Below are 15,101 nucleotides of genomic sequence, written 5' to 3'. Positions count from 1 at the left end.
CTCATTGGTTGATATAACTATTAAAACATGTTGATTTACAACTAAATAGAACCTTTACACTAGACTTGGTACACTTTTTGTTACCTGGGAGGGTAAACTAAAGCTATATCATTACTTTAATGTGTATAGTTAATTATTTTCAAATTCTTATCAATTGTACATTTTTAGTATGTTTAGAAAATGGTAAATAATAAACTGCTTATTTAGTAAACTAATGTGCTCATGATTTGTGAAGAGCTGCATTAAAATGGTAACTGGAATGTAATTAAACATAATTTTTATTAAAACAGCCTTAAATGTTTTTTATGTATATAAACTTCTCTTATCAAAACATGTTTCACATTCACAACTAAATGATGCATTTAAACAGAAAAATTAGCGAGTCATGGAATTAAACTGATTACTTAAGATCAGCCTGGCACAATTTTCAGATACGCCTAAGTGAAAGTGCCTGGAGCTTAAGTTCCTACTTGCCTAAGTCTCATGAAAATGAGACAGTCTCCTAAGTTATGTAGGCTGTCCTTCAGATTTTTAAAACTAGTAGATCTCATTCCCTTCCTCATCCATTTTTATTCATAGACTGGAAAAGAAAGACAAGTTTTCCTGCTCTTTTCAACTCCCAAGCAGTCTCTCAACTTTGAATGAATTCATCCAAATAAAGAAAATATTCTTTCTTTGTCTGCAGAAGAGGCTACTGCTGTCAAAAGCTGGTTTAGCACTTTCTGGTTCCAGGTGCTCAGCTAGTGCCTTCCACCAGTTCGGTGGTGTGACTTTCTTTAAAACACTACCAACAAACGTGTAGTGCTTGAACGGTTCCTCTTAGGCCATGTCTATACTATCATTATCTACAAAACTTACGTCGCTCAGGGGTATGAAAAAACACACCCCTGACCAACATAAGTTACACCAACAGACATGCCAGTGTTGACAGAGCTATGTCATTCCTGCCGACGTAGCTACTGCCTCTTGTTGGGGGTGGTTGATGTGAGAGCTCTCTCCCCTCGGCTGCACAGGGGATTTTACAGCGGTACAGCTGCATCGATAGTTGTGCTGTTGTAAGGTTTCTAGTGTAGACGTAGCCTTTAGCTGCAATAGTTCCATCTATTGTCATGATTTTCTTCACAAGTTGTCATTAGAATTGGCCAGTTCTTAATAGCACAAAACAGCCAACCAATGACTTCCATCCTACGTCTTGCAGGAGAATTAAGTTTGGATCCTCCTGTTATCTTCAGTGAAGCTGAAGCAATATAACTGTAAATGCAAAATACTTACTTAACACTTTTTTTATTCCTGGAGTTGTACTTAAGGAAAAAGTCTTTGGTTAAAAGAGGTGCAAAACCATGTAAGTTTCAAGTTCCCTTCATTATCTTCTAGATTTTTTTTCTCATTTTTGCTATGTTTGCAGCATTGTCTGTGACAAAGCTATGCACTTGTCACTTGAATTTTTGTTCAGTTTGTTGTAGGTCTTACTGCCATTCTGGTGTATAGGCATTTCCAGATGCATCAGTTCCTGTAAAAGACAACTGCATCTTGTGTTATCACACAGGCACATATTACTGGATCATTATGTACATTGCTGGATACCATGTATGAGATGGAAATTGAGTATTAACAAATTTCCCCTCATTTTTTTGCAATCTGAGTTTTGATGGGTGGAACAATGTCTGCTCTGCTGGATGGAGAGTAGCCTGGGTCATAATGATTGGTCCATGACAATGAAATGTTTAGTATCAGAGGGGTAGCCGTGTTAGTCTGGATCTGTAAAAGCAACAAAGAATCCTGTGGCACCTTATAGACTAACAGACGTTTTGCAGCATGAGCTTTCGTGGGTGAATACCCACTTCTTCGGATGCAAGTGGTGGAAATTTCCAGGGGCAGGTTTATATATGCAAGCAAGAAGCAAGCTAGAGATAACGAGGTTAGTTCAATCAGGGAGGATGAGGCCCTGTTCTAGCAGTTGAGGTGTGAAAACCAAGGGAGGAGAAACTGGTTCTGAAATGTTTGTTTTGAACAAGATGAAAGGGAGACTGTTTGGTTCATTTATTCAACAATCTTTTAATCTATGGAGTTGTTCTGGAATTTGCAGGTCCTAATTACCAACTCATCCATGGTTTTACTGGATGATGAAACTTTTTTTTTGTTTTTGATACAGGTAACTTCTTGTCATTTAGAGAGGTGAGTGAGGTAGTATCTTTTATTGGACAAACATCTGTTGGTGAGAGAGAGACAAGCTTTTGAGCCACACAGAGCTCTTCTTCGGGTCTAGGAAAAGTACTTGTCACACCTAAAATGCAAAGTGTAACAGCTTGTTTAGAATAAGGAGTTAGAGTACTACTAGGGACCATTCAAAGCAGAGTGGCCGGTTAACACCTCTGCAATCATAGTTTAGTAACATCACTGCCAGTGGTGGTGGTAGCAAGAGTCTGAAGTTGTAGATGTTGTAGATGATGGATATTCATTATCCTGTAGCCTAAGCTGGAGCCTGAAACATAATGTTAAAAAAAAAACAACAACCAAAAAAACCCACCTCAGTCTGAATATTACTCATTGCACTGCCTTGAAAAAAAATTGTAAATGAAAGATTCCTCCTATGTCAATGTTTGTACCACTGTTTAAATGATATGATTTTATTCTAAACCCAGTTTTATAGGGAAAATAATGCATCTTGGGGGTTTAAATAATCCCTATCTCTAGAAACATATCAAACAAGTTGAAAAAAACCCACTTTTAAAATTTTTAACCTACAAATGCCTAATAAAACTGTATTCTTAAACAGGAAATCTTCACCTAGGATGTTTGATTATATTGAGCAATAAAAATTTGTAGAAGTAACTGTAATTGATAAACACCCCCACAACAAACCAGTTATATTTTGAACATACACACTTTGAAATTCATAAGTAATCAGGGATTCTGGAACAATTTGTTTAGTGAGGGTGCTGACAGCTATGGAAGCAAACTGTAAACCCGGTACATGATGGAAACCATTTTAAGGTAGGTGCTGGAATGAGGGGTGTTACCACCCCCCCTATGTAAGTAGTCCATCCAAAACATACTAGCATAGTAAGACATAATAGTAGGCAGTCCATAAGAATGGTGCAAAAAATAAGTGCCAGTTGATCAAGCTTGTTCACATGTCTACATAATCTTCAGTCATTACCTTCTGAGGAGCCTTTTTCATAATGTAGTTGAGTCATTCTGACAATCTGGCCTTACATTTCTTTGTTGCACTGGTTACATATGGCATGTTCCTTTTTACTCTCAAGTACAGGAATTTCTTGAAAATATTCCCAAATAGGTTCTCTTCTACAACCTGCCATCATGGCAGTTTTTCCTCCAATCTCCAGGTCTTGAAATCAGCACTAGAGGCAGCACTCTGAAGAATATCGTCCCTTCTTCACACAGTGTCGCTTTGATAACCGGTGTTGCTCCTTTCTGGTTGTACACTCTGCTCCTTCTCCCTTGTTACCTAACTTCCCTGCCCCCTGAAAAATGAACTAACAACAGTCCAAGACTTCTGCTCATATAACCTTCATGCCTTTTCTACTATAGAGATTATTTGTTCAGAGACAAAGAGGGAGGCAGTTGAGAAATTAATGAGTTTGGTTGTTTGTATCTCAATCTCTGTGTATGCCTGAAAGGAGACAGAGCAAGGCCATTTGCTTAAAGTGCCCATACCATCCAGAAGCAAAGTCTAGAAGTTACTAGGTAGATCACTGTGTTTCCATGACCTGGAGAGTAAGTTTGCATGGTGAGTGGAGATATAAACAGTCAGTCATAATTTGAGAACTGAGTAAATCAGAGGTCAGGCAGGGAGAAACTATAGAATAGCAATATGAGAGCACCCAGGTGGCCTCCATGCATGATCCTGCTGATGTCTCCTGGAGTTAGAGACCAGGTGCAAAGACCTGTGATGGCTTTGCCAGTAGCACAGCCCCTGGGTTCCCCACAGGATCAGGCCCTTCATACAGTATATGATGTGTTGTGCTCTATTTATAAAGCTTGACCTCAAAAGTTAGGGGAAAATCATCTCTTCTTTATATAGAAGAGCAGACTTTAATGCAAAGTTTTTGATAGAAGCTCATGGACTGAACATATTTATTTACATGTGTTTAGCGATAATAGAATTTGTATTAAATTCAGATTTAATTTTGTTTTTAAGAAACTTTACATAATTCAATCTACATCTAAATTTTTAAAAAAATCAGTTTTTGTCCATCCCGTTGTACTATTCTCTCACCGTGGAAGTCTGGTTTTATAAAACAAAACAAAACAAAACAACCTTCTGCCTGATTTTTAATGGAGTAGCCAGCAGAGGGAGTACAAGCTTACCAATTAGCTTCTCCAGGTAGTGCTGCAATGAACATGCCACCGGAGTAAATAAGGCTCAGCACCAGTGGTGGCCTTACCTGGGGAAGACTGCAAGAACACAGATAAGTGTGTGTCACGTAGAAAAAGGTGGAGGGGATGGGGAGAAGTGTCCTTAACTGTAGGAAAAACTAAATTTCCTCTTTTATAGCCTTTGAAAGGGGGTAGTATTGTAATTCAGGCACTTACTTTTCACTTCAGTATAGTAGGGGTTCAAAACCTACTGTGTTTTTCCTGCTTATCCTTGAATAGTATATGTAATGCAGCTGAATATTGTGGTGATAACACTGAATGTGCTTTTGCTAGTCTTTGGACTCATTAATTAGTTTGGTTTCACATATTATTCTGAGCTAGTGGAGGCTTCTCTTGGATGCTGCTGTTAAACTGGCAATACCCTGTCCACTATTGTACAAATTTACTGTCACTTAAAAGTGCAGATCTATGGAAGTATGATGAGGGTATCGTGGGAGGCAGTGGGATGCTGTGGAAGTGGCCTGAGAAGAAGGTTCTTCTGCTTCTTAATTTTGAAACATTGGGACTAATGTTGTGAACGCAAAACAACCCAGAATAAAATTATTCCTAGTCCTCAGGCTGTTTCTTACATACAGGTTTTACTTTTTCCCATCATTTTCCAAATGTAAATAGTAAATGAAACCATCAATAGCAAACAACCATCAAATGCACAAACTGTGATGAAAAATAAATGTAAGAATCATAAGCCTTAAAGGTACCATAGATAGAATAGGGAAGAATATGCACAAATGACTTGACAAAGGATAAGAGATTAGTATCATAAACCGGGGTCACAGTGATCCTTTGTTGCTTTTAGCCTTAAACGGGGTGATGCTAAACACCTGCAATTTCCAGTAAGCTTAAATGGGAGTTGTGGGTACTTAGCATCTCTTGGGAGCGAGCCTGAGTGGGCCCTTCTGCTGTTTGTTTGTCTTCCAGCTTTTAGTCAAATGGAGTGAGATTGTGTGGGTCTCCCACTCTGTCAACACTGGAATGTACATTTTTGCCAGCAATTCTGAGACAGTGAAACATACTATTTTTGTCATGAAAAAGTGATACAGAAAGACTCCTTTTCTGTGTGTGTGAATAAAAATTTACATGTGTGGCTAAGGCTTTTTTATTGGTACATTTACAAATATTTAAGCAGGTGCTCAGCTGCAGCTAAACAGTCATTAAAATAGCTTTCACAAAATGTTTGCTGAAATTAAGTGTTCTAGTAAGCATATAAAAATGAGAAACTTCTCTTGAAATGAGTTTATCTGTGGCACAATGTAAAGTGTAAAACTAGCAAGCTTGCACCGCCTGGAAGATCAAGGAGTAGAAGTTCACTTAACCCTCAATATCCAATTCCTGATACATGAACTCTAGGTACTATGCTATGTTCCTGGGGTGGCAGAAGGAGAAAGATAGGATATGCAGTTCTCATATCCCTTTCTTTTTATTTGACAATTCTGTCTGTAACTCTCTTTCCTCCAGGGCTGCCACAGGGAAGAATATTGATATAAACTTCAGTGAATCTGTTTTTCTTTCTCCTGGAAAAGTGACCCACAGTCATAGTTGCATAGAATTAACTACTGAGCCACAACTGAAGCCTGGTCTACACTACGCGTTTAAACTGGTTTTAGGAGCGTAAAACCGATTTAACGCCACAACCGTCCACACTAGGAGGCACCTTATATTGATTTTAATGGCTCTTTAAACCGGTTTCTGTACTCCTCCCTAACGAGAGGAGTAGCGCTAGTATCGGTATTACCATATCGGATTAGGGTTAGTGTGGCCGCAAATCGATGGTATTGGCCTCCGGGCGGTATCCCACAGTGCACCACTGACCGCTCTGGACAGCAATCTGAACTCGGATGCAGTGGCCAGGTAGACAGGAAAAGCCCCGCGAACTTTTGAATATTTCCTGTTTGCCCAGCGTGGAGCTCCGATCAGCACGGGTGGTGATGCAGTTAAAAATCAAAATAAAGAAAGAGCTCCAGCATGGACGATGCGGACGTGATCGCTGTAAGGGCAGGCAAAACTGTTCTATCAGCGCTCCGTTACAGAAGACGAAATTCAAAATCATTTTTTAAATATCTCCAGACAGATGCCATAGCAGGGACTCAGCGCACTGCTGCGTGGCAAGCGTAACGGAAAGCCAAAGAATCAAATGGACGCTCATGGACTGGAGGACTCAAGCTATCCCACAGTTCCTGCAGTCTCTGAAAAGGATTTGCATTCTTGGCTGAGCTCCAAATGCTTCTAGGGTCAAAAACAGTGTCCGCGGTGGATCAGGGCATAGCTAGGCAATTTACGCACCCCCCCACCCACCCCCAGAAGTGAAAGGGAAAACAATCCTGTCTTGACTCTTTTACATGTCACCCTATCTTTACTGAATGCTGCAGATAGACGGGATGGTGCAGCACTCAACACCAACATCCTTGCTCCCCCCCCCGCCATGGGTGGCTGATGGTACAATAAGACTGATACCCATCGTCATCATCAGCCTATTGGCACATGGGGCAGTGCAAAAGGACTGGTAACCATGCGTACTAGCATCGGTCAGGACGATCAAGGGCGCCTGGTCCTAATTTTTCCTGGTAGGTGGAGTATGGCTGATATCCATCATCGTCATAGCAACAGGGGGCTGAGCTCCATCAGCCCCCACCCTTCATGTGTAAAGAAAAGATTCAAGTGCCCCTGAACTAGCAGAGGGATGCTGGGCTCCTCTCCTACACACTCCTTACTGTCCTGTCTGGACTATCATAGCAGCTGGAGGCTGCCTTCACTAACAAGTCACTGTGTCTTATTCCTGCATTCTTTATTACTTCATCACACAAGTGGGGGGGACAATGCTACGGTAGCCCATGAAGGCTGGGGGAAGAATGAAATGAACAGGTGGGGTTGTTGCAGGAGCACCCCCTGTGAATAGCATACAGCTCATAATCTATGCAGGATCTGACACAGAGCAGCTATGCTCTCTGGTTCTATGATACAGTGGTTCTCTAGTACACTTGCCCATATTCTAGGCAGGACTGATTCTATTTTTAGATAACAAAAAGGAGGGATTGACTCAGGGAGTCATTCCCAATTTTGGCTTTTGCGCCCCTGGCTAAGGAGGGATTGACTCAGGGAGTCATTCCCAATTTTGGCTTTTGCGCCCCTGGCTAAGAGCAGCCAATTTTGGCTTTTGCGCCCCTGGCTTATGACAGCAGCAAATGGAACAGTGCAAAAGGACTGGTAGCCATGATCATCTTATTACCAATTTATGGATTGGTAGATGGTACAGTATGGCTGATAACCATCTCTGCTGTCATGCAAAAGCAAAAGCATGCTGCTGTGTAGCGCTGCTGAATCGCCTCTGTCAGCGGCATCTAGTACACATACGGTGACAGTCACAAAAGGCAAAACAGGCTCCATGATTGCCATGCTATGGCATCTGCCAGGGCAATCCAGGGAAAAAAGCCGCGAAATGCTTGTCTGCCGTTGCTTTCCCAGAGGAAGGAGTGACTGACGACATTTACCCAGAACCACCCGCGACAATGATTTTTGCCCCATCAGGCACTGGGATCTCAACCCGGAAATGCCAAGGGGCGGGGGAGGCTGCGGGAACTATGGGATAGCTACGGGATAGCTACCCACAGTGCAACGCTCCAGAAATCGACGCTAGCCTCGGACCATGGACGCACACCACTGATTTAATGTGTTTAGTGTGGCCGCGCGCACTCGTTTTTATAAAATCTGTTTTACAAAACCAGTTTATGCAAATTCGGAATAGTCCCGTAGTGTATCTGTTTTACAAAACCAGTTTATGCAAATTCGGAATAGTCCCGTAGTGTAGACGTACCCTGAGGAATGACTATAAGCAAGATTGTGCATATGAGCACAAGTTGTTTCAAAATAGCTGCTTGGAGTAATGTGGGGGGGGGGAGGGAGAGATGGAGAGAGAAAGGATTCCTACTGAAATTAAATAAAAATAAAACTAGTTATATTTTCTGGAACAACTTTTATCTTCACAAGAGGAAACAACACCTGCTTCTGTCTTTTGCTGGAATTGACTTCTCTAAAGTAAAGCAGAGAGAGCGGCAAGGAGAAATGTGGTCCATAGTATTGGGTGAGAAATGCATGATATGCCTGAAGAGCTCAAGGCATACAAACAATCGGTGGGGAGGTAACCAGCCCATGGTGCATGTTCTGAATAGAGCTGTTTATACATGCCATATATAGAGAGAAAGTTTAGTTTTAGTTTTGCTAAATGTTTAAATGCATGTAGTGCTCTTGAAAGGTGTTAGACTGGTCACCCTGGAGACTAGAAGCCCTCTATCCACAGCATGGGGATAGCCTGTGCTATCATTACTCATTCTTTCTCCTTACCCTGCCTAGGTGTCCTCACTGCACCTGGAGAGATATCACCTCTAGACTAGAGTGAGTGGGCTAATAAAGACTGTGCTTGCTGCCTTGGTTTCTCTGCTCTGTCTCAGCGCGGACTCGAAGAATCCTGTTGTGGTGGTTTTGCGATCAGCTGTCCACTACAAACTGAGGTGAGGCCACCACACTCATTTCACCCAGAGTACATAATACCCATCAGAAATGAACAATTGCTGTCGCCTATACACTGAGGTGGATTTGAAATTGTGGCAGAAGCAGAATGTTTTATATTCCACTACCAAGCCCTTGATCGCTTGCTCCCTTTTTATTTTGTTACAAGTGCTGTAGATTAATCCTTGTTGAAACAACTTTTATAGCTTTTCAATGGCTTTTTTATCACCTCCATTTTCTGCCCCTTCATCATGTTTTTCTGTGTGACAGAGCTTCATTGCAATGTTCATTTTAGCAGACTGCAATGGTTTGGTGGGCAGTTCTTTGTAGATAGGACTTAAAAGTGTGGTGTAAACATCAACCACAAGATGTCAGTGTTTGATCTTGCAGAAGGAATGATGCACAGCTGTGATTGTTTTTCTCTCTCTCTCTGAAAGCTCTGTTCAGTGTTCTGGCTCTGTTTCCACATGGATTTGTGGAATGCAGACAAAATTTTATTTTAACTGACTTCAAATCACATTTGAAACATAAAATGGTGGTTTTGGAGGCCAAATTAACTTATACACTTCAGTCTTACAGCTCCTCTATTGAGTAGACTGTTGAAATCGTGGTCTCTACCTGCTGGATCTCTCTCTCGGCTTCTCACAATCCGTCTTGGCTCAAGTCAGCTTTCTGTGGCCCAATTATCCCAAATTGTCCTGGTTTAGGAGAAAATTTCTCCCTCATCCTGACCTTACCACATAGCACTGAGGTCAGGCAGAACCCACTGAATTTCCTGAAGAATCTTAATTCACACAGGTAGAAAAAGGACAAAACTCCCTAGCCTGGGGAACACTTTGCTGTAGCATCATCCCTGCTTCCACTCTGGCACAGTCAAAAAGCTGCAGATGGTCACTGTTTAGTCCTATGTACTATTCAACCTATCTGTGTGAGGCAGTAAAATGCTGTGGCCTAGAAGCGCTATCATATTGGGATGTATCTCTGTTCCCCCAGAAGTCTGCTGTGGAGAGAGGTAAGAGACTCACAGGCAGATCTGTGAACTTCATATGGCCCTAACAAACAAATAAAAACAAATATCCCACACCAAACCAGCCCCTCTAGTTGCCAGCAATGCAATCCACAGGAGACAGGCTTGAGCTTTTGATCATTCTCTGGCCAACTGGGACTGAGGAAAAACCTAGTTAGTTTTGTCTCTTCCTGCAGTTCTCTTTACTGTGCACTACTAGCAGCTGCTCCTGAAGCTGCCATGACTGTCAGAAGTTGCTTCTTGTGCAGTTCTTCCTCAGTCTTCTATTCTGCGCCCCCTTCTTGTCTCCCTACTCTAAGTGCTTCACTGCAAGCAAAGGGGCAGCCAGCCTCACCCACACCTCCCTCTTTCCACACCCTTCTAACAACTGGCCCTCCCCAGCAGGTGCAGTTTCATCCTCCCAAGGGAGGCAAGAATGTGGGGGGTGGGGAGATGTGGCAGTGGGGGCAGAGGCAGGACAGGGATGAGACATACGGGGAATGAAGGAAAATATGAGATGCAAGACAATGCAATTACTGACCGAGGGAGAGTGTGGGAGAAACAATGAAGGGGCGATATAGTCCACCAAGATGCTGGATGGAGAAGCAGGTCTGCTCTCCACTTTCTGAAGATGTAGACGAGAGAATGTGCTACCGGCTATCCCTGGTTGTACCAGAGATGGATTGCAGGCTGCCTTTTCCCATCCTCACATAGACTATAGGTGAGATGTTGCTGGGGCCTGCTGGGATCTCCATAGGTCCGGTAAGCATGCACAGATAAGAATCCTTCTCCAAACAACTGGTTGAATATAAACTTTTATCTTGTTGCTGCAACTTTTATGTGTGCTTCTATGTGTCTTTGTATTAATGCAAAAGCAGGATGCAGCACAGGGGGCACTTAAACAGTGCAGATCTTTAAAAGAGTAGCCTGATGCTGTGTCAGTGTTTGAGGACTGGATAATTTAGTTATTGAGATTAAAAATAACCTGAAACAAAACTGGTGGCTGTAGAGCTGGAGGGCCTTACACCCCGGGCTTATTTAGAGTCTTGTCCCTGGAAGCACTTTCTTAAAATGCGGAGAGCTATTACCTTCTGCAGCTGTAGCATCTCTTTTTTTGAACTTTAAAATGATCAGCAGTATTGGGTTACTTATTGTGGAAGTCATGAGTTGGTTCCTAAGCAAAGCTATTCCCATTTAGAAAATAATCTTGTTGAGATCATTGATAATACCGCTGTACTCTGTCTGTGTCCTCCTTATCCTCAGGGCCCACAGGGTACCTCTACACTGCAATAAATGACCTATGGCCTGGCCATGGCTGGCCTGGGTCAGTTGACCCAAATCCATGGGGCTTGGGATGGCAGGGCTAAAAATTGCAGTGTAGACATTTGGGCTTTGGCTGGAACCTGGGCTCTGAGACCCTCCTACCTCACAGGGTTTCAGAGCCTGAGCTTCAGCCCAAGCCCAAATGTCTACACTGCAATTTTTAGCTCTGCAAACCTGAGTCACTTGATCTGGGCTCTGAGACTCAGTGCTGAGGTTTTTTTGTTGCAGTATAGACGTACCCACAGTGTACGCAATGTAAGGTTCATTTGTTGATTGCTAAATCAAGTGCCATAAGATAGAGTACCAATCAATGAGGTGTTTACATAGTGACTTATATCCTGCCTGGTTTGGAAAAGGCAGTTTTCTGTGGCTAGTTATTATTTGTCAGGGCTGCAGTTTCCCACACTACCATGGACTATAGTAAAGCAAATAATCAAAGCACTCAAGTGCTCTGAGGACCAGAGCTATTGATACTATTCCTCATACCACAGTAAACAGCCCAGCTTCACCTTCTGTTTGATCCCAAAGTCCAGAGTCAGATATGTTTGTGGCATCCTGCACTTTTACCATGAATATAAATGGGATCTCCCCAATCCATCTGAGTAATTCATATTAGGATTGAGATAACAGGCAATAATGGAGTAATAAAAACAAGTTTCCAAATGTTGGATATGGGTTCAATTTTCCCTAGATCTGTTCATACTCTAAAGTCAGATGTGGGCTGGATTCAGGTTTTGATTTTGAGCCCACGTGTATTTTAAACACTATGCTGAATTTAGAACTAAACAGTGTAGCAAGGACTTGTCTTTACTGAAGGGGAAAGTATTTAAATTTTACGTGTGAAGATCCACTTTAAGATGGTGTTTTTGCCCAGTTGCTATGCCCTGTTTTGGTAAAGGTCACCTTTTTAATATTGTACTTTCTCATTCAAACCATTCTCACCATATGCACACATGTTGAAGACTGTGAGTATTTGTCAATGTATAAGATCAATGTATCCTCACTCATTCTGCTATAGCAATATGCTAATAACTTTCCTGTTTGTCAGTCTTCCCCCCCTCTCCCCTGCCTTAGGGACTCTAGCTATGTCTTGCATGAGTTTTCTGTGTAGTACAGCATCAGGTCTTGCTGCACTATGTTCTGGGACCTCTATCCTACTTGTAGAGCTAAGTTTGTAAATAAGAATTAAGCAAACAATTACCACATTTGTCACCTATGGTAACAGCAGACAATAGGCTCTATGTACCATCACTTATTGAAAAAGCTATGTATTTTTTGTTATTGTTGTAGTATGCCCTTTTTCAGACATCTATGTTGGCTGTAATGCAATAGATCCCTCTGGTCCATATGTCTACAAATAGATTTTTAATGATTTTACATAGAATGGAGTTGGGATCACGGGCTGGGATTTACTTGGGTCCTCCTTCATGCTCCTTAATAAAATCTACAAACAAATATGCTTATGGAACGTATGCTCCTAACCCAGTGCACTCAGCATTCACCTTTCCCAACCTACACATTTCAAACAGAGGAAGAGGCTGTCTCATCTTAACTTTAAAATCACTTCAGTGTCATGTTCCAGGCCACTGACTGGAAGGAGAGTGTCCCAGGTTACCTTTGTTTCCTTTTTTGGCCAGGGTAGTTAATATAATCAATTTTTAAGTGGTTTCTTCACTCAGGCTTTTAAGGCCATTCTAGTACTATTTTCTTTGCCTGCCTAGTAATGGATACTTCTGCCTTCTCCACCTCCCAGCTCATCTTTTATTCATTGTGCTGATGAAAACAGAAGCAAAATCATACATGAAACTTGGCATTGCAGAAAGAGGGGTCAGCATAATTTTCCACTTCAAAGTTAATAGCTTCCCTTTCCACTTAGTTTATCAGTTTTCTATTACTTATGTTAGTAAAAGTTTCTAAGGAATTAAAAATAGTGTAATTATTTTCGTTATACTATTTCTTTAGGATAATCAAAGAAGTCAGAGACCAGGTAGACCACACTACCCAGTAAAATTAGTGAGATAAAATAAAAATACAAAGTTCTTAAATAATAATATATGGAGATATATCTATCTCAGAGAACTAGAAGGGACTCTGAAAGGTTATTGAGTCCAGCCCCCTGCTTTCACTAGCAGGACCAAGTACTGGTTTTGCCCCAGATCCCTAAGTGGCCCCCTCAAGGATTGAATTTACAACCCTGGGTTTAGCAGGCTAATGCTCAAACCACTGAACTATCCTTCCCCCTCCCACATTCCTGCTGTGGAGTATAAATACAGAACCAAAATAACAAATGTATTTTCTTTGTATTGTCTTGAACCTAAGTAGTAGGAATATGCACAGCTTTGCCTAAAGTCCTGATCCTGAAATTATGCTTGTGCTTAATTTCACTTGCATGAGCAGTCCTTCTCACCTGCATACAGTTACTTCAACTGTATTTATTTTTAAGATATGTTTAGTAAAACATACATCTTCCAACTGTTGCAGAATTTTGCATAATCACATGACAATTTCATAATAATTTGATTTAAATATACTTTTGCATTGTTGTAACATGTATACATTCTGCACTGCATGTTCCAAGCTGTGACAGGTGCATGTAAAGATGAGTGGGTATTAAATTGAAAAGAACTGTTGATCAGTTTATACAAAAAATGGCTGCTTAGTCATAATAGTACAGTTGAAAATATGTATATGCTTCCCTAAAGAAGTTGCTTCTTCTATGTATGGCTCATTGGGTGAAAACCTGGTCCTACTGAAATCAGTGGGGATTTTCCATTGACTTGAGTGAAGCCAGGATTTCACCTCTTATTTTCTTTGTTGGATGGTTTAAGACCTTTTCCAAGTCCAATTTGTTTGGTTTAAGAGAGATAAAGAATCTGAATACAAATAATTACTTTCCACCAATGGAGGAAGTCTCTTATGGCAGACTCCTTCCTCTGAGCTGGTCAGCCTTTTGTAGCAATTTCTCAGTAGGATCCAATAGCTTCTGTGTTGTATGGATGGCTCAGCAGGAACAAATGTCTTGAAAAAGGTCTCAGAGGATTTGATTTCCCTGTACTGTTTTGTTTGACCTTTGGTTGAAGACCCACTTCTACTAGAAACTGATTGTTTCGCTCTTCTTCCTGGAGTGGTCACTTGAGGTTTCACTAGTGGAGTGGGAGGGAAACATAATTATTAACATTTTTAAATATACTTCTTTTGGGGCCTGATCTGAAGCCCATTAAAGTCAAATGGAAAGGCTCCCTCTGATTTAAAACACCTAATCTAAAGCCAGTTAAAGAGCCATACATTTTAAAGGCACGAGAGAATTAAAATTATTATATGTACACATTGTGTGTATGTAAATGATGCAAATTACATTAGACATACAACATTGCTGGACTCCAGTGATGCTATTTCTATATCCTTTTTCATGGCCGCACAAGACTAGCTTTTTAGGATTTCCCCTTTTTTGCAGCAGCTGTAACTGGATAGGTTATTGACGGATTATTGATGAAAGCAAACCTAAAAATTCCAGTCATCTGAAAACTCAGAGGAACAGCTATTTCCATCATTCCTTGTTCTGTGCCCATTTCCATTTTAACTCTGAACTCATAAATCATAAATGAGCCTGAAGTATTCATTTCCCTCTTTCAGCACTACCATCATCTAGTATTTGCTGACGTGGCTCATTACAATTTATTTCTGAGCACAGTCAGACCTTGTTTTCTGAACAGATGAATTCATTGTTGGAAAAGATGCTATAAATAGAATTTGGGAGCCACCTAGATGAGAAATTCTAGCTCATTAAGGGCAGTCAGGAGAACAGCATGATTTGATCTACAGAAGTTTTGCAATGACGAAAAGAAAGCAAAGATTTAGCTGATTGGTTCTA

General features: G+C 41.2%; 1 protein-coding gene across 3 annotated transcripts in view; it reads left to right on the top strand.

Annotated features, from left to right (window-relative positions):
• PDP2 (pyruvate dehyrogenase phosphatase catalytic subunit 2) overlaps positions 1 to 15,101 on the top strand; it is a 125,585-nt gene that overhangs the window by 24,592 nt on the left and 85,892 nt on the right. For 2 of the 3 annotated variants that reach the window (XR_005589130.1, XR_005589132.1), the window contains exon 1: positions 8,756 to 8,903. The exons of the other annotated variant lie outside the window; for it this stretch is intronic. The gene's annotated coding sequence lies outside the window, so the exon portion shown is untranslated. Of the gene's footprint in view, positions 1 to 8,755; positions 8,904 to 15,101 lie in introns of those variants that run through there. 3 annotated transcript variants of the gene reach the window in all.

Source organism: Mauremys reevesii, linkage group 16 (assembly GCF_016161935.1).
Source record: "Mauremys reevesii isolate NIE-2019 linkage group 16, ASM1616193v1, whole genome shotgun sequence".
NCBI classification, from domain to species: domain Eukaryota; kingdom Metazoa; phylum Chordata; order Testudines; family Geoemydidae; genus Mauremys; species Mauremys reevesii.
The sequence above is the reverse complement of the archived record's forward strand: the minus strand, read 5'-3'. Positions and strand labels throughout refer to the sequence as shown.